The 27,462-nt window shown below is 40.7% G+C and overlaps 1 long non-coding RNA gene across 1 annotated transcript in view; it reads left to right on the plus strand.

The window, feature by feature from the left end:
* The window catches only part of LOC115353077, a 145,172-nt gene that overhangs the window by 80,605 nt on the left and 37,105 nt on the right, over positions 1-27,462 (plus strand). The gene's annotated exons all lie outside the window — the stretch shown is intronic.

A 27,462-nucleotide genomic window follows, 5' to 3' on the forward strand; every position in this document is an offset into this window, starting at 1 on the left:
GGTGAAAGAAATGTTTATAGGCTTATTCTATTGTCTGTGTGCATACATCTCAGTCGCTTCGAAGTCTCCTGCAGCTTAGCTGATTAATGACTCCAGTTTCACATGTGATCTCATTAATGCAGATTCTACTTTTGATGTCCCTTCTTAGGTGTATGAAATACTACTGCCATGATGCAAGCACCTTAGCTGCTTTGTTACCTTTCTAGTGCCTTAGGTGGTAAAGAAATGAGTAACTAGGGTGTCATCAGGGCAATGACATGGCTTAATCTGTAAACAACATATGGGAGGTTCTATCAAATGTGTGACTTGACTTTTGTTTTATTTTGCTGTTGGCAATGAGAAGAAATCCTTTTGTGTTCCTTCCCTTAATTGTCAAATTGAAAAGAAGCAGCAGCTTTTTTTTTTTTTTTCCCACTTTCAGACTGGCTTTAGGTGGTTTTGTCTCTTCTCTTAACATGCCACCTATGACCATTCCAAAGTACCAGTTTCATCCACCAGATTGGAGGAGAAGTTCAAGCATGTTTGTAGTCCTTCTTGCACCTTCCCAGAGAATTCCCCAGAGTCACTCCCTAGAAGGTATAGGATAAATGTTTGCATGCATTCTTTTAAATAAAATAGCATTTTAAGTGATTTTTGCTTCTATTTATAGTATGTATCTATTTAGTATACTCTGCCCTTAGCAAGTGTAATTTCCTCAGTATACTCACTCCGAGGTGTTCTATGCGTATTGTGCATAGACCTAAATATGGCAATCTTTCAGTCAATGAGAGCATTACTATTGAATTTTGGGATGAAATTATTGATATAGGAAACTGTGTACTTCGTTTGCAGAACTTAGACTAGTACAATTCTCTTCACTTCTTGCTCTCTTTAAGTCTTTCTAATTTATCCTGAACAATAAGAAGAGAAAAGCTGTTATGACAGCAGTGGTTAGCTTAAAAATTGTGTTTGCGATGAGGTTTGAGTGATACCATTTGTAGATTCTGCTCTTCTGTTGTTTTTCAGCTATGCTTTCTCCAGTGCAGTGTGAGAGTGACTTTGCAGGAGAAAGAGGGATAACGGGTGCTATGCTAAGGTTCTTACCAAGTATCTCATGGCCTCTTCATCCGGAAGAAAGAATTTTGCTTGCCTAAAAATTGAAGGCCAGTATGTTGCAGCAAAGGGAATCTGGTATGGTATGTCCCAAGATATCTGCAAAATGCCATTGTAGAAAAGCTGAGCAAAGAAAGCACACAGGGAGAAAAGCACCGTTATCGGCTCTGCACAAAAACTTTTCTAACTGATCTAAAGTGAAGAAATCGGCAGTGGTAAAAGCCGTAGGATTGCTAATACAGTAGAAATAACAGAAGTGCTCAGTGGTGACTTTTGATTTTGTATTTAGGAAGGGGAGAACACAGGGATATTCTGTGGTAACTGCCAACCTCCTATTTTTCTCTTGAAATGGAAAAAGTGAGACACTTAGGCTGGTGCAGACAGCTTGTTGGTGTGAGTTGGAAATGGAGTATTTTACCCTAATGTTTTTAAAAAAAAAAAAAAAAAAAAAAGGCAAACAAACCAAAAACCCCAACACCTTAGTGTGATGAGACACTGCTGTGAGCATGACTGCATAACTCCTTGCTTGGACACCTGATGTTGTCTTTGGGACAGCAATGCTGTGGCTTTCTGGGCTACAGCAAACTTTACATAATCCTGTCCAGGTCCATGGAAGTCTCTTGGCATCTCTCAGATGTGACTTGTTTATTCCTTGCTTTTTAGCTGTACCACAAGCTCCTTTGTTGGTGAAGTCCCACCTTCTGCTTCTCCCAAATACCCTCTCCCCTAGCAGTCCGGAAAATTCCCTCATCCAAGGGAACTGGACCATAAAATTCTCATATACAGCTCCTGGGTTTAGAAAACAGCCTTCGAACCTCCCAAATCTTCGTAAATAGAGCACCCCAGGTAATCACCAGCCTGCAACCAGTTGTGTTTGAAGCAGCAAAGTGGCTGGCAGGGACCTTTAACAAGAGTTTGCTAGAACGGTAGCATCTAATGTGAGTTAAAAGAAGTCAGTGGAAAGGAGACTGACAGGAATATGAAGATAAATCTTGGGAAGTTGCTAAAACGTATTCATTTTAAAGTAGTGAATTTCTCTAACTTCTTGGTTTGGTGTAATACTTCCTTTCTCCTAAAGGAATTTAAATGAAAGGAAATCACCTGCATTTAAATCCACTTAGAGTTTTAGGTCTTACTTGTTGTAACTGCAACTTATGGTTGCCCTCCAACCTATAATAGCATTCATGTTATGGATTTTTCTTTTGTACTGCAGTTCCTGATCATCATATACCTCTCAGAGCAGAATATCAGCAATTGCAGTCACTGGCAGCCCTTCATGAAGGGTTACGTTTTTTGGGGTTTGTGTGGTTGTTGGGGTTTTTTTTGGGTTGTTTTTTTTTTTTTTGGTAGAGGTGAGGGAATGAGTCTGATCATGATAGTCATCAGTTAGTGAATGCTGAGGACCTGCTAAAAGCCCTGAATATTTAAGAAGGGAACTGAGAGCAGGGGTTTGCACAATGTTCTCGCTGGCTTGTGTAACGCCTGGTGGGATGCTGCGTCCCACTGTGCTGTGGAGTCAGTCTAAACAGACAACGTGAGTCAGTGGAAGTCCTGAGGAGCTTCGTTTACTTTTAGGCTCCAAAAGGAATTAAGGGTGACTTACTAGCTAAAAAGTAAATATATGTACTTGATAAATGGCTTTTCATAGCATAAAAAATCCCAGTAGGATGCAGCAACTGGAAACTAAAGTCATACTACTGCAGACTGAAAAGACTGTTTAATAGTGGAAGAAATTAACCTTTGGAAAAAGCGATGAAAGGGTAGTGGTGACTTCTGTACCAACAGACCTGTCCATTCAAGACTGGATGCCCGTCTGAAAGACAGGATTTTTTCTGATTTTCTGGAGTAAGCCTTATGTCCCATACTTAGACATTTTATTGGACCAGCCTTTTCTGGCCTTAATGTATGAACACTAATGTCTCAAGAAAAGTGTCTGCTCAGTAAATCAGCTTCAGTTCTGCTTTTGATTCTGTTAATATTGCTCATGGCCCCTAAGCACAGTGCTGATGGAGAAAATTGGCCTGCCCTTTCCAAAATTTACCATACCGGTTGAATTTTGAACTGACATTTGACATTCCAAAAGTGAAATTTGGAAAGGTGTGCTTTTTTTCTGTAACGTAGATTCTATATTTGTTGGCTTCAAACATAACTGGAGGCAAATTACTGAAGCCAATGCTTCCTTGTTGTGTTTTTGATGAGGAAAAAGATGACGGTCAGAGGGCTTGGGGTCAGGATATCATATGTTTTTTTAAAGACCTCTAATGAGTAAAATGGTAAAAATGGTCTAAAAAGAAAAAGCTTGGATGGCAAAAGAAATTTTCTAGCAATGCCAGTGACTTAAAACAAACTGTCTCTGGAAAAAATCTTCTACAAGGGGTTAGCATTGGGTTTTTGCCGCTGACAGGATGGTTTCTTTGTCTCTGTTGGAGATCTCACCTTCTTTTCCATTTCCCTCCCACTCTTCCAACTCTCACACACCTTTTCTTAGTTTTACTGGCATTTATCCAGTAGTCAGTTTGTGTAATACTGCAGACAAGCACTTCTTGCAGAAGGTAGCTGAAGGTACGGGTGGTGTCATGTGCATTATTGAAGTCTCTGTTTTCAGCCTTTCTCTAGCCCAACAGACATCCTGGTTATGCTAATGATGGATGGGAATAGCTAAGAAGTTACACTAAAAAATGGGCATTTATTATGTACAAGTGATGATAATTGTCTTCTCTAGCCTCCAGTATTTCACAAAAAGTATACAGTAGAAAAGTAGAAGCAGTCGTCTTGAAACCACTGGGGTTTGATACTTTTGGCTGAAAATCTAGAAGTGGTTTAACCTTGAGAAATATTAAAACTTGAAAGGAGAACTGATGGAAACCAATATTAACCTTCCAGTTTGGATAGCCTAAATTTGTAATACTAGTAAATTTTTCAATGATCAATCTTAAACTAAATGGAGTCCCTGCATTATCTGTGAATAAGTGCTTTTCTTTCTTCTGAAACATAATTTTAGACTGGACTGAGTTGAAGTTGGCATCATTCCCTGTGCTCCCCGTGATATCAAAGTGCACCATATATTTTAACTTTTAGTAGCTTCTGCCAATGAAAACAAAAGTTCTAATTAATAGTCTCAGCAGTTTTGCTGCCAAGGGTTCCTGGCCACAATTCTTAGCTTGTTTTATGCTGCAGATGCATACCTCTGAACCTTGTTAACAATTTTTTTTTCCTTACCAATGATTAAAGACTACTGCTGTCCAAGGAACTAGCCCTACTTTAAAAATTAAAGAAAATAAAGCACGGTCATTAAAGAGTTAATTTGCTCATGAGAAAATATTTTTGAGGCAAACTCTTTAAGGGAGCTAAGATCCTTGTTAAAGCTAAAGCACCATCTCACATATCAGACAATTAATTGCTCTAAATAGTTTTGACTGTAGAGTTATATTGCAGATGGGGTGTGTTATGATACTGAAAAATGACTCTACACAATAAATGTATGGGTTAGCAGGTTGAGGACTTATCTCTTTGCTCTCAGGAGCATCATATAATTGCCCTAATAATCTCAGCCCTGTAAGACTGGTAATATCTCTTCCATGGTGATACGATACTTTAAAATTATTCAAGTATATATATGTTTCTTAATATATGATCTGATTTCTGACTGTAGAGGTAGCTTGAAGTACAACTCTAACACAGGACCTTTAGGAAAAGGTAATTTTTCGTGCCAAAAAAATAAGTCCAGTCTCCTAAAAAGGGATTTTTTTTCATTCTCTGTTTGTGGAGTTAGACCACACAGTCTGGTTTTATATTATTGACAACTGAAATTGGCTGATGAACTTGCTTCTGCTGAATTTGATGGTAGACAAGTGTTTTCCTACCATGTAGAAATGTTTAATTTTTTTCCCTGCTTTGCCTTCATGGTAGTCTTGCTACAGTAACATAAGCTGGATATTGGTGTGGCAAGACTCTAATGTCTTGTTCAGCTCTTTGCTTTTCTTCCAAAGAAGCTTTTGTTCTGCTTATATATTTTTTTTGTGAGTGAGTCCCCTCTGGAAGGCTCCGTGTGGGTGGTTCAAACACTGTATCTGATCAGATGCTGTTTACCTCGGGCATCTGATTAATGAGCAGATGTCTGAGTGGGATTAATACTGTAATAAGTGCCTTGGATAGACGCAAATCGAAGGAATGGATTCAGGCTGTCATCTTATTCTGTAGTGCATAGCGACTGAGCTGAGTGAAACTGCACATGGAAGCCTCAGAGTTAAAAGGTCTATCTGTAATTTGTTATGTGTCTCCCAGTATTGTCATTTCTGTACTTTCTCTACTTTTTCAGAACTATAATGATTTGAAGAGAGCTAATTAAATGTCCTAGTGCTACTGCAGCATTCTGTGAGTACTTGAGCTATCCCAGCAGGCAGTGCCTAAATGTTTCTGAAATTCAGCTTTGTCTCCTTTTTAAACATAATTCTCCTCCCTCCTGTGTTTCTTTGCTCACCTGGTAATATGCTGCTTTTGTAGTACCTAAGTGTTCTTCATACACATTTTGTATTTATTATACTCCTCTATACTATGTCAGCTTTTCCAATAGGAGAATCTGAAATGCTCATGTAATTCAGGAATCTCACCCTGCTTTGGTCTTTTAATAAATTCTACCATACTTCCAGCTCTTTGGAGGGTGATGTTTCCTATTTTTAGAAACTTTGCTGTATTTGATGAGTCCCAGAGCTGTCATCTTAGCTATTTCTGAAAACCTCGTGTTTAAAGGGAAGAAATCTTCATAGAAATAAACTTCCCAGATTAGGGTTTGTTAGATGCTGTAAACTGAACTTCTGCTGTCAGGACAAGTTTTTTGTATCTTATTTGAATTTCAGAAGTAACTTTTACTATATCAAGGGTGCTGGTTTGAGTGCTTGGCAAGACAGCCTGAGCATCAATAGCTTGTTTCTTGTCACTGCTGTAAAGCTGAATTAGAGGAGCAGGAGAAAGGTTGTCTCCTGTTTAGCAACCAAATGGGGTATGCGTTAATAAAAAATAGCTGATTTGCTGACTTGCAATACCAAGTGGACCACCCTTCCTGCTGTAACAATTCCAGCAACAAGTAATTCCACCTGCTCCGAGAAGTAAAAAATGATCTGTGGTACAGCTGGCCAGCTGCAAGGACATAATATGGAAAAGATTATTGATCTTGGTCTATTATGATTTGTAAAGCTTGAGGATATTGGTTGCTTGCAACTTTGGCCACGTTTTCTCCACGCTTGCTCACCTCACTGGACTTCCATCAGTAGAGATCCAAGAACTAAAGGGATAGAGGGACTGAAGCTCTGTTAGTGCAATAGTTGACATCGTATCTTAGCACAGTTGTGCTGGCTCCGGTGCAATAGCAACAAAAGTGGTAGTGTGAGACAGTGTAGGTAGCCTGCATTGAAACCCATGCTTCAGCATCTTCAAAATTGGCATCTGAGCTTTCCAGGTGGAAGGCAAATCTCTATAGGCTGCAGTGTGGAACTGGGGTGGTAAATAGAGCTTTGTGTGGGTCCATTTTATTATGACTGTCTTTAAGAATATATCGGTTTTTAAATAGGAATTAAAGTCAACATTGCTGCAAATGGAGTTGTGTTAGTGCTACAACATGAGTGTAAGCTGTGGGAGGAGAGCAGGATGTGAGTTACCACCTAGGGTTAAATTAGGCTTAAAAACATAAATACAGAAGAAATCTAGATAGAATAATGGAGAGGTTCCTGCCCTTAATTATCCTCTAATGGGCCCTACCTCTAGGGGTCTTTGCTGCAGGAGGAGCCTTGGCTGATAGGATGCCTAGGAGGACAGACTCTCCCGATCAAGGCTTTCATGAAGCATTTCTTAGCCTCTGAGGCGGCTGTGGAAGATGCTTCAGGACTGCTGAGCAGCAGAACACAACTTCCTCTAGTCTGTGTCAAGAACCAATGAACAGGAAACTACTTATTTTCCATATCATAGCCTGCTTAATTGAAAGCAGGCTTTTGACATCTTGACAGCTTTTCTTTGCTAGAACATTATTTTGATCAAATAATCACTAAGAAAAATCTTAAACTTTTTTGCCTTCCCCTGTTTGCATAATAGGAAAAAAAAGTAGCAAACATACCAACTTGCATCATAAAACAGTGAAACCACTTGGAACTATAAGCTTTCTGTGTTCCCACAACTTCTTGCTATAATTCTTTTCTAGTTTAGTGGTTTATCTACAAACACGCATCCAGCAGGTCTGTGCAACTCTATAGGCAGGAGAGCTGGCAACCAGAATATTCTGTGCAGCAAAATCCTTCTTTGTGTTTGTGTGGAAGAACTGATGGGACATACTATGCTGTGAAAAGTAAAAGTGGAAGATTAAAACCTGACTGTCTTTAAACAGAAATATAATCACTTGCTCTCTACAAAAGCTCACTAGATTTCATAAGCAGACGGTGAGACCTCTTTGCTCCTGTTCATTGCTGTCGTTTGTCATCCAACAAGAGCTGATGTAGTCCACACTGAACTCAGTATCACTGCAACTATCTTATAAACTCTAGTAGAAGTAACCATACTAAAAATCTCTCAAGTACATGTCACAAGATGCACTTGCTGCAGTGTATGTAGACCTAAGCTCTCTTCCTGAAAGCTTCAGTCTACAGCAGATACTATGCCAGAAAATTTAGAAGCAGGCAATCACTTTCTCACCCACAGGTTAGCACCCATGTGGCAAATGTATTATTTTTTGTTACAAAATTTATAATAAAATTATAGATTTGGCTTCTCTCTCCCACATAGAATCACAGAATTATTTGCCTTAAAAAGGATCTGTGGAGGTCATCTGGTCCAATCTCCTGCCTAGAGCAGGGTGAACTCAGATCAGGCTACCAGCACGTAAGGTAGAATGAAAAGATATTATTTAACTTTGCCGTGAAAAGAAGTGTGTAATCTTGCCTGTTGCACCCATAAGTAATTGGTAAGGTCGTTCTGAGTTACCAGCTCTGAGTTGCTTGAATGACAGCGTGCTCCATTAGTCACTACATGCCAAGCAGCTGCCATCGCAGCTTTACAAAGTTGCAGCTATCATTTAAAAACAAAACAAACAAAAGCCCTGAAAAATAGCTTGGCTTTGGTTCTTTGAGTACATGCTTTCTCTGAGGTGACACGACATACGGGTACAAGTAGCGCTCTGTAAGTACGGCAGCATGTCGTAGCCCCTAACTGGCAGAGCCTTCTTGGACAAAAACTATGCCCCTATTGAATCTGATGAACTATTTGCAAGCTTTTTCTGAAGCCAGCATATGGAAAAAATTGCAAGCCTTATGTTGGAAAGCTTTTTTTTCCCTTCTTGGGTATGAGATCTTCTTGTGAGTTCTGAAAGGCATGCATCTGCCGCCGACTCTGCTGGTCTGAAAGAGGGGAGACCCTGCCAGTCTATGTAAAGCTGCTTTTCACACAGTCAAGTAGCTGGCAGAGTGTGGTAAATAGTAATAAAAAAGGCTTAGGAAAGACTTTAATTAAAGTAAGAGCTCCACTAATTATGTTTGAGGCTACACAGAGGGAGCCCGACACTGGATAAATTTTTCAAACTGTTGGAAGAGAAAAAATTAATTACAGTCCCAGTCACAAGTTGAGGTCATTTATTTAAAGGGAAACACTTAGTGCTATGGTGCTTCATAATTTATATGGCTGGGTATGCTTTACATAGCTGGACTTGTAATGTGATATTTACTTTTATGCATAACGTTATGTTCTTAAAAGGAAACCGTACTCCAAAGAGGTAAAATTAAAATTCTCCTGTGGGAAGTGGTGGCACTCTTCACTGAAAGCAAGCAGTCTGATTTCTTTTGCTGCTGTGCATCCTGGTGGCATTTTGAAAGCTGTTCAGCTCAATAATATGGGTATTGCATATTAGTTCCTGTTTAGGTCTAATGATGTGAAAGGCAGAACAAAATGTGGTGCACTACAAGTGCCACGGCTTGTGGAACGGTGCAGACAAAACTTTGAGCTGCTCTGAATTTTGTGCAACACTGGCAAATTCCTCCTGTAACAACAGCAAATAGAGAGTGAACCTGCCCTTACCTGTGGGCTAATGATCTTTGCCATGGTTTTCTTATTTAGGTCTCTCAGTGTTGGGTTGAGTTGCAACACAGGTAAAGCAACCAGCCATAGTTACATCGACCTTTGGTAAAGGAAGCAGCTTGTCCGAGGCCAGTTGTTTGGTTTTTCTTGCATGTTCTGCAACTGTACCACTTACTTAAACTGATGGTGCTGCCTAAGCTGGTGCAAAATTTTTGGATTATAAAGAAAATTGCTTTTTGGTGTGCTGGTGTGAGAAGTCCTGATGGAAGGAACCACTCCAAACTCACCACTTGTACTGGAAAGATGAATGTGTTGGGATTGTGGGTTATCAAAGTTGAACTGCAAGTAGCAACTACAGATGTTGTGTTTGTTACAGTACAGTCTCGTGCAGAAATGTTTTGAATTCCATATCCATACTGTTTCTTTATGGGTAGGTTTAAAATGGTGCAAGTATTAAGTTTAGTAATCGAAGCCTTTTTGGAAAAAAACCCACCAAACCCAACCCTTTGAAATGCAAATTGAAAATGATAAATAAAAAATGAGGGTTCTCTAGGACTTTTCTGTAAGCCCTTGCTGTGAGGTAAATGCTATTCTCAAATTCATTGTATAACTCACTTTCCTGTGCTCAAGCAATTGTCCTGCTAGTGTTGCTTGCAAAAACCTGAAAGCTGCTTATGCTAATTAAGAACTATTTTATGTGGAGGACAGGACAAGTTCTTTTAGCTCCTGACGTCTTTCAAGAGTAATGCATGAGAAGGAAGGCCATAGTGCTGCCCTGCAGCTGGAGATGTATTCCCTAGCTGTGCTGCAGCAGGTTCCTGAAAAGCCACGATCTCTGGTTGCTTCCTGAGCTCCAAGCATAAACTTTTGCAGTATCTGCCAAGGACTGGATGTTCTTGAGACCATGCTGTACATTTGTACTACTGATCCAAATCTGTGTGGTCAGCATGCTTCATGTGATGGATTTTTATTTTTTTTAAAGCATAGTAAAGCTTTTTACCATAACTTATTACCAATTTGACATCTTCAGATGCTATAGGCAGATCTGAAAGTCTTGGCCCTACTGTTCCACTATAGACCCTTCCATGGAAAATTGCTGCTCTACCCCAATTGCAGCAACCTTATCTGTGGCAGTTAAATACTCTTGATTCCAGAACTGTCATTGCTTTTGAATAATCTAATCAAAATCCAATGTGATTTTTCATGAATTAGTTGCTTCTAGGATAAAGTAGATGATAGGAAATTAAGGTTTTGTTAAGGAGCTGTTTTATGACTTAGAACAGACTATTTCAGTTGGAAGAGACCTACAATGATCATCTAGTCCAACTGCCTGACCAATTCAGGGCTGACCAAGGTAAAGCCTGTTAAGGGCATTGTCCAAATGCCTCTTAAACACTGGCAGGCTTGGGGCATCCACCACCTCTCCAGGAAGCCTGTTCCAGTGTTTGACCACTCTCTTGGTAAAAAAAAAAAATGCTTCCTCATGTCAAGTCTAAACCTCCCCGACGCAGTTTTGAGGCATTCCCACGTGTCCTGTCACTGGATACCAGGCAGAAGAGATCAGCACTTCCCTCTCCACTTCCACTGGATTTCACCTGGGAGTGTCTGCTGTTCATTTTCAAGGAGGCATGGGCAATATTTTTAATACGATATTATTTTACTAATTCTCTTTTAATTTGATAGCAGTGGTAAGTTGCTATTTAGCAACAGCCTGGTAAACATTCCACCTAAATAAAAACTGAAATTTCAGGAAGTAGGAAAGGATGTTTCCATGTATACTGTCTTGATTACAGAACAGACTGGGTTTGCTGCATATCATTTTTAAGACCGTTATTGAGCTTTCCTAACTTTACTGATTTCAAAATAGATTGAAATATTTGCCTCATGAAGAGAGGTAAATAGAGTTTCCCATCTTGAAGAAGATGATAGGGAATGAGTGTTCTCTTGGGTTTTTAAGTTCATTCAAGTCCAGTGTTACCTATTCATGAAAGATACAGCATTTCTCTGCTCTGAAGCAATTTTTTCCAGGCTAAGCAGAGGATAACATTCTTATCAGGAATGCAACCTAATGGTTTCTGAGCATCTGCACAAACCCAAGAACCGTGAGCAGAAGTCTGTGCATTTGTAGATTGCCAAGACTGGCACTGATTAAGTGAGGATAATTGACCTAGGATTAACAACCTACTGCAACAGACACAGGGCTACAACAGGTAAAGCACTCCATACCTGGAACCCCATGCCCCAGAGCCTGGGACAGAAGTGAAGGTGCCTGGGTTTTTCAGGTATTCTGGTTTTCTGTAGTGTCTTGCCTCATTTGCTACTCAACTTTTAACTTCTGTGAAGATTGAGCATATGAAACATCACAAAACTCTTTACATAGCTCTGATTTGTCTCAAAAGGTGGTCTGGCTGGAATGTCATAATAAAAGGCTGTCATAATGCATATAAACAAGGAATCAAAACTTTTTAAACCACCAAGAACAGGAAGGTCCATCTGAAAAATCTGCCTTCTGAACACGTGGCATCACAGCTAAAACCTTTGAGAATCAGTTTTTCATGTGGAATATGATCAAGTGATATAGAACTATGTATTGGCTGAAAAAATGAATAAGCATAGCAGGAAACTGGGAAGTCTGCAGAGGAAATACACAAGTAAAGTGCTGCAAGAAAGCACCAGCTGTCTTGCTGGTGGCAGGTAGCAATGTCTGTAGGAAATCCATTCTTGCGTTCTTTATCTAGCTCTTTTTTGATACAGGGGCAGATGTATAGAACTATATGATCTGTTCTGGCAGAACTAGCTTGATCCAACACAGACTGAGACTCCCAAGCACAATTACATCCCCATTACTGTGAATTCTGCTGTACAGGTATTACAGGTATGAGGAATGTAGCTGAAAAAGTTAGTAGTATGAGTACAGAAGTATCTGGATGACTAAATATCTTGTATTAAGCAATATAGGAAAATGACTTTTTTTTTTTTAACAACAACAACGTCAAAGAATTAAATGGTGGTGCGTGAGCAATAGTGCATGGCACATGGCTCATTCATTACTGTCATCTCAACTGCTGGAGCCGCAGACCTGGCAGGACTCTTTGGGGAAAGTCCATGGAAAGATACCAAGACCAGGGCAGGAGTATCGTGTCCACTGTCACAGCTTCCCGTCAGCAGTCAGTGAGCTCACAGTTGAGAACAGATGTTTGTGGCTTCGTATAGGGCTAGTGTATATGGCTGTCATAAAAGCTTTACTGAAGATGAGACAGGAAAGAAGGATCCTGCAAAGCTGGATATCACTTAAACGGTAGACCTTAAATAAGCATTTGGGGATGTGATGTGAGGTTGCTATGTATTTCAGGCTTAGTTTTAAGTTTCTCGTCTCTTACTCTGCAAGGTGAATTTTGAAATGGGGAAGTTGCTCACAGTAATAAAATTCAATTTTTATCTCTTGTGTCATTTGGGAGAATATATGAAGAGGTTCTGACTTCTCAGCAGCTCAAAGGTGTATTTGTTTTGGTAACAGTTTGCTCACGGTGTTTTATGATGGTGCAATGACAGAAATTGGTTGGTCTATCAGTACAAACCTTTTAGGAATGAGATCATATTCTGTCAGCTGACTTGCATGAAATTCAAATGTTAATTTACAGGTTTTGGAAGAGCACAAGAAGCCAAAATTGCTACTTACAACATCTGGAGAGAATACTTACTGCACTTGGTTAAATTCATTCATCCATTGGGATAGTGCTCGTTGAGGAGAAAGAAGGTGAATGCCAACCCAGGAACATTTGTTTTCCTCTCTGCACTTCCTCCCTCTTCTCTGTTAAAGAAGTTTGACATTTCAGTGTAGAACAGATTAAATTATTCCCAGTGAATCACTGAACCACCTCATGTGATTGGAGCGAGGAGGCTGAATCAAAAAACAACCTAATGCAACTCCATAGTGTTTGTTTCACAAAAGCTGTTACTGGGAAGTAGGGGAGAAAGCTATAGAAAGCTCTATATTTGCTGTATATCTTTATTGTGAATATTGGACAATGTTCTTGCACAGAGTAATAGACAGTAATATGAGAAACTAATAAAAAACCTGTTTACTGGTTTTTCTCTCATGCAGCTGCTTTAAAATTAGTGTGGGAAGTGAGGGGGGAAATTGAAATTCTATTGTTTTGTTATAGAAGGGTTCTTCAGTCCTTCATATTCTTATTTTTGAAGTACTTATTGCCATCCACTTTCATCATAAATAGTTCAACAAATGGCTTCCTTCTGCAAAATGGAACTGAGATGGGCTGTGAACGATTTTGAAAAACACATTTTAATAAAAGAAAAACATTAGGCTAACTAAAATCAGTGACTTGAAGAAACAAGCCTTGAAGCTACCAACCCATCTGTGAAGTAAAAGTTCAAACTATCTTATTTAAATGTGGCTGTATAAGGAATTATTTTCCTGTGGTAAAATGCAACTGTAGAAGCATAGCTGGAAAGCAGGGGGTAATATATACGGACTGTTATCCAGGTGGAATGGAAAGATTTATTTTTCACTTCATAAATTTCTCAGGTTTTGAAAGTATATTTTATGTTATCTACACTTGTGAACAGTCTGTGCTGATGTATCTGGGGAATGGAAGGTCCTAATTCATAATGGCTGTGGCAGAGATCCTCAACTACCATGGCAGGTATGAGATTCCAGGAGGGTAAAGATTTTATTTTCTTTCCTCATTTTTTGTATACTTTAGGGAATAGAAAGCATTTCCTTTCCCTTTCATTAATCTCTTCAAGTATGATAAAGTAAGAAAATTAAATGTGAAAAGAAGTGAACAGAGCATCAGTATAAATTCGTCAGTATAAATTCTTCCTAACTGGTTGCACAAATTCTGTCTTTTTTTGTTTTCTTTTTAACATAGAACTGGACACACTACCCTAGATGTGGTCTTACAAACAACAAATAGAAGGGAATAACCAATTCCATTAGCCTGCTATGATACATGATGGTATGTCATTGGTTTTCTCTGCTGCAAGGGCACAGTGCTGACTCTTTTTAAACTTGCTGTCCATCAGTACACCCAGATTTTCTCTGCATAGATACTTGCTCGTTTATCAGCCCCTGGCCTGTACTGTTGTGTGGGGTTATTCCATTCCATGTGCAGGGCTTGACACTTGCATTTGTTGAACTTCTCAAGCTTCCTTGCCAGCCCAGTTTTCAAGCTTATAGAGGTTCCTCTGAGTAGCAGCCTCCTCCAGTGTACTGACTGCTCCCAGTGTGGTATCTTACACCTATTTGCTGAGACTGCACTCTGCCTCCATCCAGGTCATTAATAATGATGTCAAGCACTACTGGCCATGTCATCATTCTTTGAGGAATGCCCCTGCTACATGGCTGTCAGTTGGAGTTTGTGCTGCCAATTTTCACCCTTTGAGCTGGGTGGTCTGCACGGTTTTTCAGCCACCACCCTGTTGCTAGCTGATGGAGTCCGTATCTCCCCAAACTAGGTCCAGGGTTACTGTGGCAGACCGTGCTAAAGACCATACTGAAGTCAAGGTACACAACATTCGCTGCTCTCCCCTTGTCCACAGAGCTAGCTGTTGCCTCCTGGAAGGCAAACAAATTGGTCAGGTGTGATTTACCCTTGCTAGGTCTCTGTTGGCTTTTCCTCACCATCTTCTTATTCACCGTATGCTTAGAAATGGCTTCCAGGAAGATTTTTTCAATAGCCCTCTCAGGGACTGAAGTTTGACTGGCTGGCCTGTGGCTCCCAAGAGTCTTTGGATACCCTTCTTTAAGATGGGTATGAGACTTGACTTCTTACAGTATTGGGAACCTTCTCCAATCACCATGACCTTTTACTGAGTTACCATAAAGTATGATTGTGCCAATTCCAAAGTTTGTGAGCCTGAATTTATGTCAGCTTCTGCCAGAATTACACTGCTGAAGGACAGCAACAGATGGAGCAGCTATTACTGGGTTGCCGTTTCCATCAGGAAGAGATGTCTGGCAGAAGTAGAAAGGAGAACTCTGAAGGGCTTAATGGGTGAAAATATTAAAGCAGAAAAGTGTAGCTCTGGTATCATTAGTAGTTACAAACACTTTGTGTGTATGCCTGTAAATAGAGACAAGAAAGCATTGCACGTTGATGAAGTTTTTGGAGACTGGTTGGTTGGTTTGTTTTTACACTGCTCAGTAGTTGCACAGAGTATTTAAATAACTGACCAAGCACTTAAAAGCTGTTTTGGTCCTTTGCAATTGCAAGTGTGAAGCAGGCAGAGAACGTGTAAGACATTTCTCTGTGTTCCTCTGCATGGTATGTTATGAGTTTTTGAGTGTCAAAGTGGAGGTGTTCTGGGTGGGTTTTGGAGAACATGCATTGGGGAAATGTCATGCACTTTCCTGTCTGGAATAAGAGCCTGTGGGGAGCTTTTCGATTGCAGTAGGAGCAACACAGTCACAAAGTGTTCGAGTGTGGCTTAGCTTGGTTTGGCTTAGAAGGGTGACTGATGCAACTTGATATTCCGTAAAATTTCAGTAGCATATACTAGTTATACTTATGTCTGTCTTTGGATTGAGAACAGGGTCAGAGACTTAACTCTGTAGTTGTTGTAATGTTAAGTTTTAAAGCTGTTATTTTGGAAACGATGCTTGAAGCGTGCTATAGAGAGGTCGTGAGGACTGAACAAGTAATTGTTGATGGCTAATTGCATTTTACTCTAGTTGACTTTACTAGAGGCTGCTGTACCACGTTTGCGTTGAAGTTTGAGAACTGGAAAGGTTTCCAAACAGATTTGCTTCTGCAAGATACTAGAAAAATGTGGGGAACCAACACTTCAAGGAAAAACACAAGCAACTTGTTATTGGAGGCTATGTCACTGCAGCTTACTAAAGTCATTCCTCGGAAAGGAAGTGGCTGAACTACACTAGCTGACCATCATCAGCCTTATGGGTATGTCAAGAAGACACATTGGTTTAGAACAAACAGCAAGTTTATAGGCACTTTACTGATCAGCTAAAAATGTTCTGGGTCTTTTTTTTCTTTAAAAAACAACCAAAATAACCTGTTCTTGAACAGGTGAATGTGGAGAATAATCCTGTCCTGAACTGTGCCAAGTGATCCAGTCCATCTCTTCAATTTCTAACTTCTGTGAACAAAGCTAAGCTAAGAGTGTGTCATGGAGTAGATTGAATCAATGTACCATGACATTATAATGAGTTGAAAATGTGATGTCAGTCTGCTTGTAAATTCAGGCCAGCAGGAGCTGTGCATGGTTCACTGACAAATAAAAAGATGATTTAGCCAAGGTGTATATCATGTTACAGCATGGGATTTAGGTATTCTGCACCAAAAGTAGAATTTACAGGGAAGCAAATCTACAGAACTACTGCTACCAAGGCAGATGCTGGGAAAGCTTTCTTTAAGCATTAAGTATGTAATGATGTGCTTATACTCTTCAAGGCTAGGGCGAAAAAGCAGGAGAGGTACTTATCTTGAATGGAGCCAACTGGCTGCACATTTGTAGTGGGATCTGGCATGGTACTTGTCACTGCTATTAGAAAAACTACCTGAGCCTGTACATCTGTTCCTCTTTAACGCAGGTAACAGCAACACATACAATCTTCTGCCTCTGTTGTTCTTCTGGTGTTATGTTCCTTGGCTTAATTAACAGCAGAGGTTGTGGGTCAGGTAGTCAATGCAAATAACACAGAGCTATATTAAGTAGTTGCTCCAAGATAGGAGGAGCCGGCATAGGACTCTAACAGTCAGAAGCCATTTATCTAACCATTAGGTAGAGCATATATTTCTACTGTTTTTATTTGCTTTTCTAGGGAAGGTTTAAGGTATTTGTATTTTGCCTTCAGCTATGTCAGGAATACTTCAGTACTGTGCTGTTTTACTCCTGTGACATAGGCGTTCTGCACTCTTTGAGAAACTGCTTAGCCTTGTTGGCTGAGCTCCCACCTTTGTGTTTGAAAAAGCATGACTTCTGTTGTGAGTCCTCTTGACTTGCATTGGTATCATCAAATAAGACGGGCGACACTCTTAGTCATATGGTTTAGTTATAGGTAGTCCTGCAAGGTGCAGGGAGTTGGACTCAATGATCCTTATGGGTCCCTTCCAGCTTGAGATATTCTACTAGTCTATGATTCTGTTGAATTCACCAAGGACACTTAGTTTTGCTGTCACCAGTGTTTTGTGTTTGCATCTTATGTAGAGGTATACATAACTCTGACTGGTTTCTGGGTCAGGAAAGTAGAAAAATCCTTAAATGCACTTTGCTCTATATAGCAACTGTATGTGAAAAAACATTGCCAACCTTCTTGTAACAATTTTTTCCTTAACATATTTTGATACTCCTTCTGTGTTGGGTGTCTGTCTTTAAATTTTGGTGGGGCACGGGGGGAGAAGTGTGAAACTGAAATTCTGTAAGTGTTAAAAAACAGAATAATGAGTATTTGTTTGTTTGTTCAGCTTTTGCAAGCTTTTGTTTCAAAAAACTTCTATAGAGCTGACAGGTGGGAGCTGCCAAGGGAGGCTGTCCCTGTGATGAAGAGGTGGCTTGCCACCCCTACATTCTGTGGGCATTCCTGTCATCTTCATTAAATACAGAAGTTTGTGTTTACTGGGTATGCCCTAGCCTGGAGTTTGGCAGGAATTTTTCTGTGTTTGACTCCTGATATAGCCCCATAACACTTGGCCTGTCTGTGTTTAATTCTTAACTTGGTACTGCTTTCATACGGTCAAGCCTTTTTTTTTTTTTTTTTTTAATTATAATTGACTCTTCATTGCCAAAGATCGTGTGATGCTGAGAAATCCCCCGGTGAGAGAAAGCCCAGATAACGCAGGTGTTGCGGTACAAAAGTGTACGTGTTGGCAGGGGGCTGGTGGGCCTGGCTGCGTCCGTTCTGAGATCTGCAGAACAAGCTGAAGGTGACGGCTTCTCAGTCCTGGGGATGCTGGGTTGTCTCCCAGGTTGAATGCAGTGTTCGCTAGAAGGCCAGGGTGGGTACCCATACTGAACGACACCCAATATGACGAATGTTCCCACAGCACCAGTATGAGATAAAGTCACCTACCTCGTTTTGGAGGGGCTGGGCCATCTGGAATCATCAGCTTTAGCTAAGGCCCAACTCCACTCGGATTATCCTTGCACTCCTTCATGCTCCCATGGCAGGGAAGTGAAAGTTGTCATCCTAGAAAGCCACCTCATCCTAGTGGGACCTCAGCTACCAAAATCAGTTGTATTGTTTCAGCTACAGAAATTAGTAACGAGCTGGCCTTTGGATATGGGTGGTTGCTCACACATAGTGCTATTATTCAGCTGATGAGTCTGTAGGCACTCAGCTTGGCTTTGCAGAGCTCCAGTTTTGACTGGGCAGCTTACAGAGAGAGTTGACAAGGAATGTCTGGTCGCTGAACTTCTCTGTTTCCGTGGTGTTCCCTCAGGAAACAGTTGTTGCTTGGCTAACTTGTGGTTTCTAATTTTTGAGTACTTAAATCATGCAACTAGAACATTCTGTTGTTTCTTTCAGTCTCATGATTGCTAATGAAAATTGAGGTGATGTAGGTGCCACACAATACAATGCTGTTTGGTTATGTCTTGATTTTATTTCAGCTGGAGGGTGCAAAAAGCATTGAAAGTGTAATGCTAGCCATGGCAATTGTTGAAAGAGTCACTGCTGGATGGAGTGATAAAGGTGAAGAAGTAAAACCAAAAAAGCCCAAAAGCACAAACTAACCCCTCAGGTGTTCAAAAGACTGGAAATTTTCTCTTGTGATTGTACAACATGCACAAAATATATGGCTCAGTGTAATGATTTTCTTGAAACTTGTTGATAGCTAGCTTTGGTCATCAAAGAATGGAGTCAATAGGCAGCTATGAGAAACTGAATAGTCCTACTGTATTTGATTTGAGATCGTAGATGCACCTTCTCATGTCATGCATAAAGACAAGCCATCTCTGCAGAATGCAGCCACTAAGGATTTACTTAACTGGCCACTGGATGCCAGTATTGCTCTGCAGAAACTGGTAGCAGAAAGCTTATTTTTGTGACTAATATTGCAATGGCTGCTCCAATGTCAGAACCATTTTATCACTCGTTTTCTAAACTGGGATGAAGGCTGGGTAAAGTGCTAGAATGAAACACACTTCATTTAACTTTCTTGAGAGGCTGAATACAGAGCGGTTGTTGATTCATATTTGACCTGTATTAAAGCACATTAGATTTTTAGAATCATCTATAGCAGCATACTTTGTAATGAAAATAACATCATCTTTGCAGCTGGCCCTTTTCAAACTGTGTTTAATCCGTTCTGCTGCTGGTCTTTGCTACTTTGAAATAGCTTGCAGAAGGACATTTTCTTTGCTAACTCAGGACTGAAAATCCTGATACTGACCGAACAAATCTGTAACATCTGTGACAATTTTAAAAATCCTGTACTTGTGGGCAGAATTCCAGGACTTCTGAATTTGAAGACAGTGGTTTCTGTCCTTATGTGTAGGAGTTCATACTTGAAGACACGGTGGAGAGAGAAGTTTATTCACTGCCCTAATAATGTTAAGATATTTGTCAAGGAGATGCTTCTGATCTTCTAATGGCCATCAGAGGCTGAAATGAGGGTTTGCATTGTTTGTTCTATTTTTTTTTTTTTTTTTTTTTTTTTTTTTAAAGATGCCTTGTTCTGGTGAAGGCTCAGAAATGATGAAGTTCCCAACTTGGTCACTATTGCCACAAAGATTAGTGTGCAGGATACACAGAGGAGCACACCACTGTTCACCTCATGCTGTATGTTCATTCATCAAGGGGACACTGGATTTGGCAAACCTAACTGCCATATTGAAACACTTGAGTGGGAAAGTATGCTTTCTCTGTTTCATGTCAGTCCAACATGCCATCTCACGTGCTGGAGATAGCATGAAAAATCATTACATCCCCGAGAAGCAGCCTCTGGGTAAGCAATCAATGGATGAAATAGATATGATGGTGACTCTGTTACTCAGCCTTGGCCTTGCCATGCTTTTACTTTGTTCCTAGAAAAAGTAACAGCTTTTCCCTTTAAGTATGCCTTAGAGGTAACGCTAACCTGGAAGTAGCTGGTTTTAGTACTATGGGAGAGGAAAATCCCTTCTTCAAAGTTTTATTAGCTGATATGGAGAAATGAACAAAAGAAGTTTCTGTAGTATCCTTCCGTTGTAGGGGAAGTGAGAGGCTGTTTAACAGCAGGGTCCATTTGTTGTATTTTAAAGGAAGGGTTATAAAAAGAAGCTTGTGAGGCACTAGCCTAACTTTAATTAGGATTACCGTGCTGCTTAGCTGCCTGTCTTTAGATCACAGAATGCTGGCAGTGATTTGGAGGTTAAACTAACTGGATGGCTCGTACTCAGGGACCAAAACCATTGTCCTGTTCATTAGCTAGGTACACTGACTTTTTCCCTGGCAGTCTTAATGTGTAGTGCTCGTTACAACTCACTGAGGGGTTCTAAGGACCTTCCCCCTCTGGGAGGTGTAGTTGCCTGAGGTTCATGGCCACGTTAGAGATGGTGCGGCTGAAGGCAACCTCCTGGTGGGTTCCCACCTTCTTCTAAACTGCAGCCCTGGCAGTAGGAGCCACAAGTTCCCACCAGCTGGGCTGCGGTGACCGGCTCCTGCTCATGGCAAGAGGCTGAGCCCAGAGTTTACAGGAGCCAGGAGCGGTGCAGGCAAAGTCCTGCTTGGGGCAAAGCAGCAGGAGGGCTCTGGGGCCAGGGTTTGATGAGCAGCGTGTTTTCCACATGTGGTGCAAGGAGCCTGAGCAGCCCATGGTGTGAACCGGGAGGGGTTCATAACCGTGACGTGCTCTCATGAAGGCCTGGGATCCCTCACTTCTGGTTGAGAAATAGTCACTGGAGCGTTTTGTGCCACCTTCAGTTCCTGTCTCAAGGAAGATCTAAGAGCAGAGCAAAGTAGGTAGGCAAGTTTTTTCTTGTGTTTTGCAAGAAAACCAAAATGAGGCTAAGAATTGAAATGTACAGAAAAAAAGAGAGAGAAAGATGGATCTCTGCAGTCCAGGTAAAAGCTGGAGCCAAATGTCGAAAAAGGGCTCTCTGGATTTGGAGACACTCTGACCTCCTGGAGCTTGTGCCAAGGGAGTCCCGAGAAGGGGAAGAGGTGAAAGCCCTGCAGAAATACCAGCCTGGTTTTTGTTGTTGTTGTCGTTGCAATGTCCCTGATGTTCAGAAGCATAAGTTCTTTTGTAAAAGCAATATAATGATTTTCTGAAACCATTTAGAATTGAGATTAGTTCCTAACCTGCATGAATCTGGGGCAAGGAGAACATTCTAGCCAATGCATATGTGCAAAATTTGTGGCATTTTTACCCATTTGCTTTCAAAATAAGTTGTGGGGTTTTTTTTAAGTTTTAGAAGTTTTCTTTACTGTGTGTGATTCATTTATTTGTTTTTAGGAATACTTTAGGAAGCAGAGCAGATAGATAGAAATCTATGAACTGCACAGAATGCACTGGAGAATAGACATTCTTGTTTAGTTTTTTCTTACTGTCATATAAGATGTAGACAAAACTAAACAACAGAAAGAAATATGACTGAACAAAATGCAGTGTTTTAGTACTTGATATATTTTTTTTTCTTTTTCAAACAATTTCTGTTCAAACAATTCTGTTCTTGTCTGGCAATAGACAAAAAAATACTTTTCTGAAGGAGCAGTCAAGAGCTAATCCATCCATCTCTGCTAGAACTCCCCAAAAGCAGAAACCCTTCAAATATACCCCAGGTCCCTACAGCTCGCTCACAGAAACTAAAGGCTCTGCTAGACTGCATACCTGACTGTTTTTTTATTTGCAAGCATTTCCCTAGAGGCCTGAGACCCTGAGCAGACATTGCTGTTCAGCATCAGGATTCTTCGGCAGTGCTGAGCACCACTTCAGCTACAAACTTGTTGTGCCATCAGTCAAAATCCAGACAGTAACAAAGCAAACGATGAAAATTTTGCTTGGATAATAAAGGGTCAAATTTATTCTTTTGAAACTCAGGATGCAAAGACTTCCATATATGACCCTCTAAGCATCAGAGAGATCAAGAAGTTCTGCCAGACTTCGAAAGACTTGAAGACATTTTGTCCACCACCTCCCAAGGACTGGAATTCATAGGTATCACTGTTAGGTTTTGTGTTACAAAGCTCATCTGCACACACACGGAGGAGCACAGGGAGACAATGGGAGTGGGGGACCCCAAATAATACCCTGCCCCAGCTACTCCTGGGCTCATCCCAGGAGCCGTCAGCCCATCAAGGGCCCCTCTCCACAAGCACAAAGAAGCACAGGGGCCAAAGGCAGGCGGGAACCCAAATTAGGGACCCGGAGGAAGGTCCCCTCCAGAGGAAGGTGACACTGCCATGGGGAGTCTGAACGTGGCAGCTTGATAGAGGGGAGGCTGCTGCAGCTCCAGGCCCCCAGGTCCGATCAGTAGTGAGGCTGAGCGTGTATCCCCAGTAGGTACATACACACAGACAAACAGACAAACACCCGTATACCACATATACGTACACATGCACATGGCTGGCTGCACAGGTCAGCACAGGCAGATGCGCTCAGCACGCACAAAACCACAACAGCACCAATGTCCTCATCCTGCTCCCTTCTTTGGCAGATCAGGGTGAAGGTCTATTAGTGGGAAATACACGCATACGTATGGCACAGCCGGGAACCACGTTTGCAGCACTCGAGGAGCCGTGGCCCACAGCCTCCTGGTGAGATGGAACACGTAAAAAGGAGGGATGGGAAATGCTTGGCATGGGGCAGGGCTCTCAGAGGCATAGCTGAGAGCAAAGGGAGAAAGTCAGAGTCACTCTGCAGAGGAACAGGGGGACTGGGCTGAGAGGGAGTTCGGCTTCGTGCAGAAATGTATGCTTTTTCTCTCGACCCCTCTGATCTTCTGGAGGGAAAGAAGAAGATGGGGTTTTATTCAAATCTTGCAGAGATGTGAGAGGAAAAGGTGGTGGGCTTTTTTTTGTTTGGTTGGTTTTTTGTTTTGTTTTGTTTTGTTTTTTTCCTGCAGGACAACAGCTTTACCATTGCAAAGTCAGCCGTTTGCTCTGGTAAAAACGGCGAGGAAGTGAGGATGAGCAGGTTGCCCTGGACCGTTCAGTGTCCCTGCTTACTGAGAGGGTAATGGCTGAATGGGAGCTGTTTCCTATCTTCAGCAGGCTGTGATATGCTGGTAGTCATAAAAGATCCATGCACTGTATCACTGTATGCATATCCAGTACTGTCACTCAAAGTATGGGTGTTTATTGCTTGTGCAAGTGGGGGAAATAAGTACATCTTTTAAACTTTTTTTTTTTTAATTACCTTAAATTATAGCGAGAGAAATAGTTACAATGATATGCAAAGTGGAGGCTGAACTACAATATCAGTTTCACAAACTGATGCCTGGGATACAAATGCAGCCCTGATATATTACAGTAACATCTTCCTGTTTCATTTGGGTTTGGGTTTTTTTTTTTTTGTTTGCTTGCTTTTTTTTGTGTCCTAAGTGGCTATTATATCTGCAGGCTAATTTGTTGCCTTCTCTGAGAATAAGGCAGTTTCTAGTTCTCTTTTTACTTTTCTAGCACCTCACAGATTGCAAGTGGGAAATTCTCTCTCAGGGTGATTCTCTTTGCTCTGCAAGTGATGGGTGTCCCAGCAGTGGGCCCACACCAACAGCCAGCAAGCCTGGTATAGGAGTGGTATATGATTGTCGTGTCCAATGTTTGACCACCAGTAAAAGTGCCAGCAGTGGGAAATGGAAAAAAATGTGATCAGGCACCATCTGGCGATTTCCTGATCATGGTGTTTGGCCTAAAGAAGCGTATGGACATGATACTGGATTTGCCTGTGGTGAAAAAGAACAAGGAGAGCTGGGCCAGCGGCTCCTGTTCCACTGAGGAGGAAATAAAAGCAAAATGCTGCTCTTTCCTTTCCCTGCAGCTCCCACAGGGAATCCTCAGTACCTGTCGGTGGGCAGATACCCCACTCCTGTGGGTGCGGGGTCCTGGACTTGCAGAGAAGATGTGGCAAAAGCTGCAGTGAGCGGGTGGAAGAGCAATGAAGTACACACAAAAAAGCAGGGTGGGGAGGAAAATCTCTGCATAGAAAACAGCCCAATATACTTTGGATGCTGACTGACAACGTGAAAACGACACAAATTCTGGCTTTAAATTTGCTAGAAATACACATCTCGTAATGCTCAGAGAAGGCCATTCAGTGGCCTTCAGTGAAGCAAAGAAAATACGAAGAAAGGAAACAGGTTTTTTTTCATTAAATTTCCCTTTTCCATGTTTCTGTAGAACTACTGTATGTAACTATTGTTTTATTGGCCATCTGTAGTAATTAAAAACTCAACCAGCACAGCTTTCAATCCTGTGGTTCATCCTTTCCTAGCACAGATGGTCTAGGTTTTGTTTCACCTGTGCTGTAAAATAAAACAGGCTTCGTGTGGAGTTAGTTTAAATTTTCACTGCAGTCAGCTGAAATGCTTGGTTTTCCTTTAGAGATTGAGTAACTCTTCCTTCTTTTTGTTTAAGCACAGTCCCTTTCAGAAATTACAGCTAACTTGTATTGCATTTCAGTAGAAACACTTAACTTTGTTTACACTTAAATGCTAAATATTTTGTTCTTTCAAGCTTAAGGAAATGAAGTGGGCTATATATTTGGGAGAAAACACTTTTAAACAAACCAGGTGAACAGGTATGTTGATAAATTGTTTTATGATTAATTCCCAGATAAGGTGAACCAGTTAAACATATATACTAGAGAACTTGGGTGTGTTTATAGAATGGATCACACTCCTTCTTTCTTCCTCAGAAGTACCATTTCAGCCCCTGATGTGTTGATCACTTCACAGTAGCAAGTGGCAAGAGGTATACTGTGATAACAATCCTACTGGGAGGGGAAAAAAAAAAGTTTGTCCACCAAGTACTTGTTTCTTCTTTTCTGGACTTTCCGGCCTCAGCATTTTGTTGTTCTGTTTAGATAACTACTGAAGATACAGAGTTTGGAGAATTTTAAATATAAAATCAGACTTGCAGAAAGAGCTGATATGGCTGAAGGATGTTTTCCCCTCTTCTTATCAAATCTGCTGATCCAAACTTTAGACCACTAATCTTTTGATATGATCCTATGAAAACATACAAACTAAAATTAGATACAATGCCATATTGTTAAATGAGAGCAGTTTCTTTGTAGAGGAAATTTCTTCTTTTAGCATGAAATTTAATTTTGAATAGGAGAAGAGTTGGTTTTTTTTTTTTCCATATTTTTAACATGAAGAACATGGGATTCTAAGTGTGACTTAAAGTGCATATCCTATGAGTAGTTATCCTATTTCTTGCAAGAAAAATTTGATTTTGATCCTTAAGCCAGTGCTGAGACATGCTAAGCCTTTTGCTTGTGCACTCTTCTCCTAAAGTTCACCTTTAGAGCACTCTTCTTCAGGATTTCAGTTCATTGGGGACTTTTTGTGAAAGGCTATGTAAGAAGCACAGGCTTTGTGTGGGGGCCAATGTGCTCTGGAGATAGACCTGGCATGCTTAGGGATAAAGGAATGCTTGTTTTTGCTCCTTTGAACACACATTTGCTGTCCTTTAAACATAATTTTTTCTAATGGTAGACCTTTGGGTGGCATAAGTTAAGTAACAATTCTTGTGTTAGTCCTCCAAAGTGTGTCAGCCATGACAGAGATGCCTGTGTTCAATTTGTGAAGCTGCAAAATAATCTTATCATTAAAACATACAACAAAATGTCATTTACCAAAACCTGAGATACTATACAGAATTCCATCTTCCTGAGAGGCAGTAGTGGAAAATGGCTGCTCTATTTTAGGTACCACTTTTTCACTGTAAACCCTAGAGATAAGGAAATTGGTTTGTGCGTGAAGCTTTGGGAAAGGATGTTCTCCTTCTTTCTTAAGCATCCTATTTCTTTAGTGTTTTAAGGCTAAGAAAATTACTGTTTATCTGTTCGCTGTGCCTAGTTAAACTGTGCAGAGTCCATTCAGATGCAATGTCCATACTAACGTCTTAACTTTGTTGGCAAAATGCTTGTAAAATACCAGTAAATGTACGTATTTCTTTTGTTTAGTCCTTGCTAGGGAGCATGTTTTCTATGAGCTATAATTCTGGGAAAGATACAATAAGTAAATAATTGCGAGCAGGTAGTGCACAGACTTAGTGGATGAATCATTTTGTCCTCCTAAGCCAGTTGGTGTACATTGGCATAGCTCTGACTTCAGTGGAGCTATGGATGTTGATTTATATTATCTGAAGTTCTCATGCCTAGGTTGTTGCTCCATTAATTAAAAAGGGAGCTGGAAGACCAGTCTAGTTGGCTACTTCATGTGACTAATTGAACACTTGTTTTGGCTTTGCCTCATCAATTCTTTTATTCTTGGAGTTTAAAACCATACCAAAAGTTAAATGAAACAACCCAATGCATTTCCACACTGCTTTGAAGTGATGGTCAACCTTAAAGCAGGAAGAGTTACAACATTCTAAGCCTTTATAACCTCTAAGCATATCTTCCTTGGAAGGCAGAAAATTCAGTGCAAACCTGTGCTCATCTTTGCTTTTTCTGTCTTCTGTTTAATAAGAGCTGCATCCATTGGCTCCTATTTGTCAGATACATGAGTTGTTTTTTTAGGAACAATAGACAATGGGCTGTCTCTTTCCTTACATCAATTTAATTACATATGTTTTCCAGACAGTACCACTGCTAATTCAGCAAGGCACATGTGCATGTTGCAAAAGCTCTTGTAAAAGAAGAATGATTGAGATTTCACGTTTCTGCAGAAGGCAAACACAATAAAATCCCTGCAATTGGCCCATGTTTGCTCTGCTGTTCTAAAACTATAAATGTTTTATGGAAACATTGGGATTTATATGTACATTCATCCTTTAAGAAGAAGAATAGGTCTTAATCCACTGGGGACTTGGCTTACTAGACATGTGAATCCTCTGGTCTTTCCACTCCTGCTGCGTATAGCTTCCTGGAATATGGGATGACACTCACACCAGAGCTCCAGTGGGCTCCAAGGCAGATGGGCAACTGATGGGTGATTGCTTTCTCGCTAAGTAGACTGCTTAAAAATACCAAATAGTAATGTAGTTACTGCAGTATGTTTCTGATTAAAAAAATGTCCATTTTGCATTCCTCATCCCAAAACCACATTGAGTAATGCCAAAAGAAGCAATGAAGTGATCTTCCTTACATAGGAAAAACACAAGAAAACCTACTAGTGTTGAGAGGTTAGCGTCCAAACTTTGATACATAAACACGATTACCACTCACCTCATTACTGAAAGATTGA

This window comes from Aquila chrysaetos, chromosome 18 (assembly GCF_900496995.4).
Source record: "Aquila chrysaetos chrysaetos chromosome 18, bAquChr1.4, whole genome shotgun sequence".
Lineage (NCBI taxonomy): Eukaryota > Metazoa > Chordata > Aves > Accipitriformes > Accipitridae > Aquila > Aquila chrysaetos.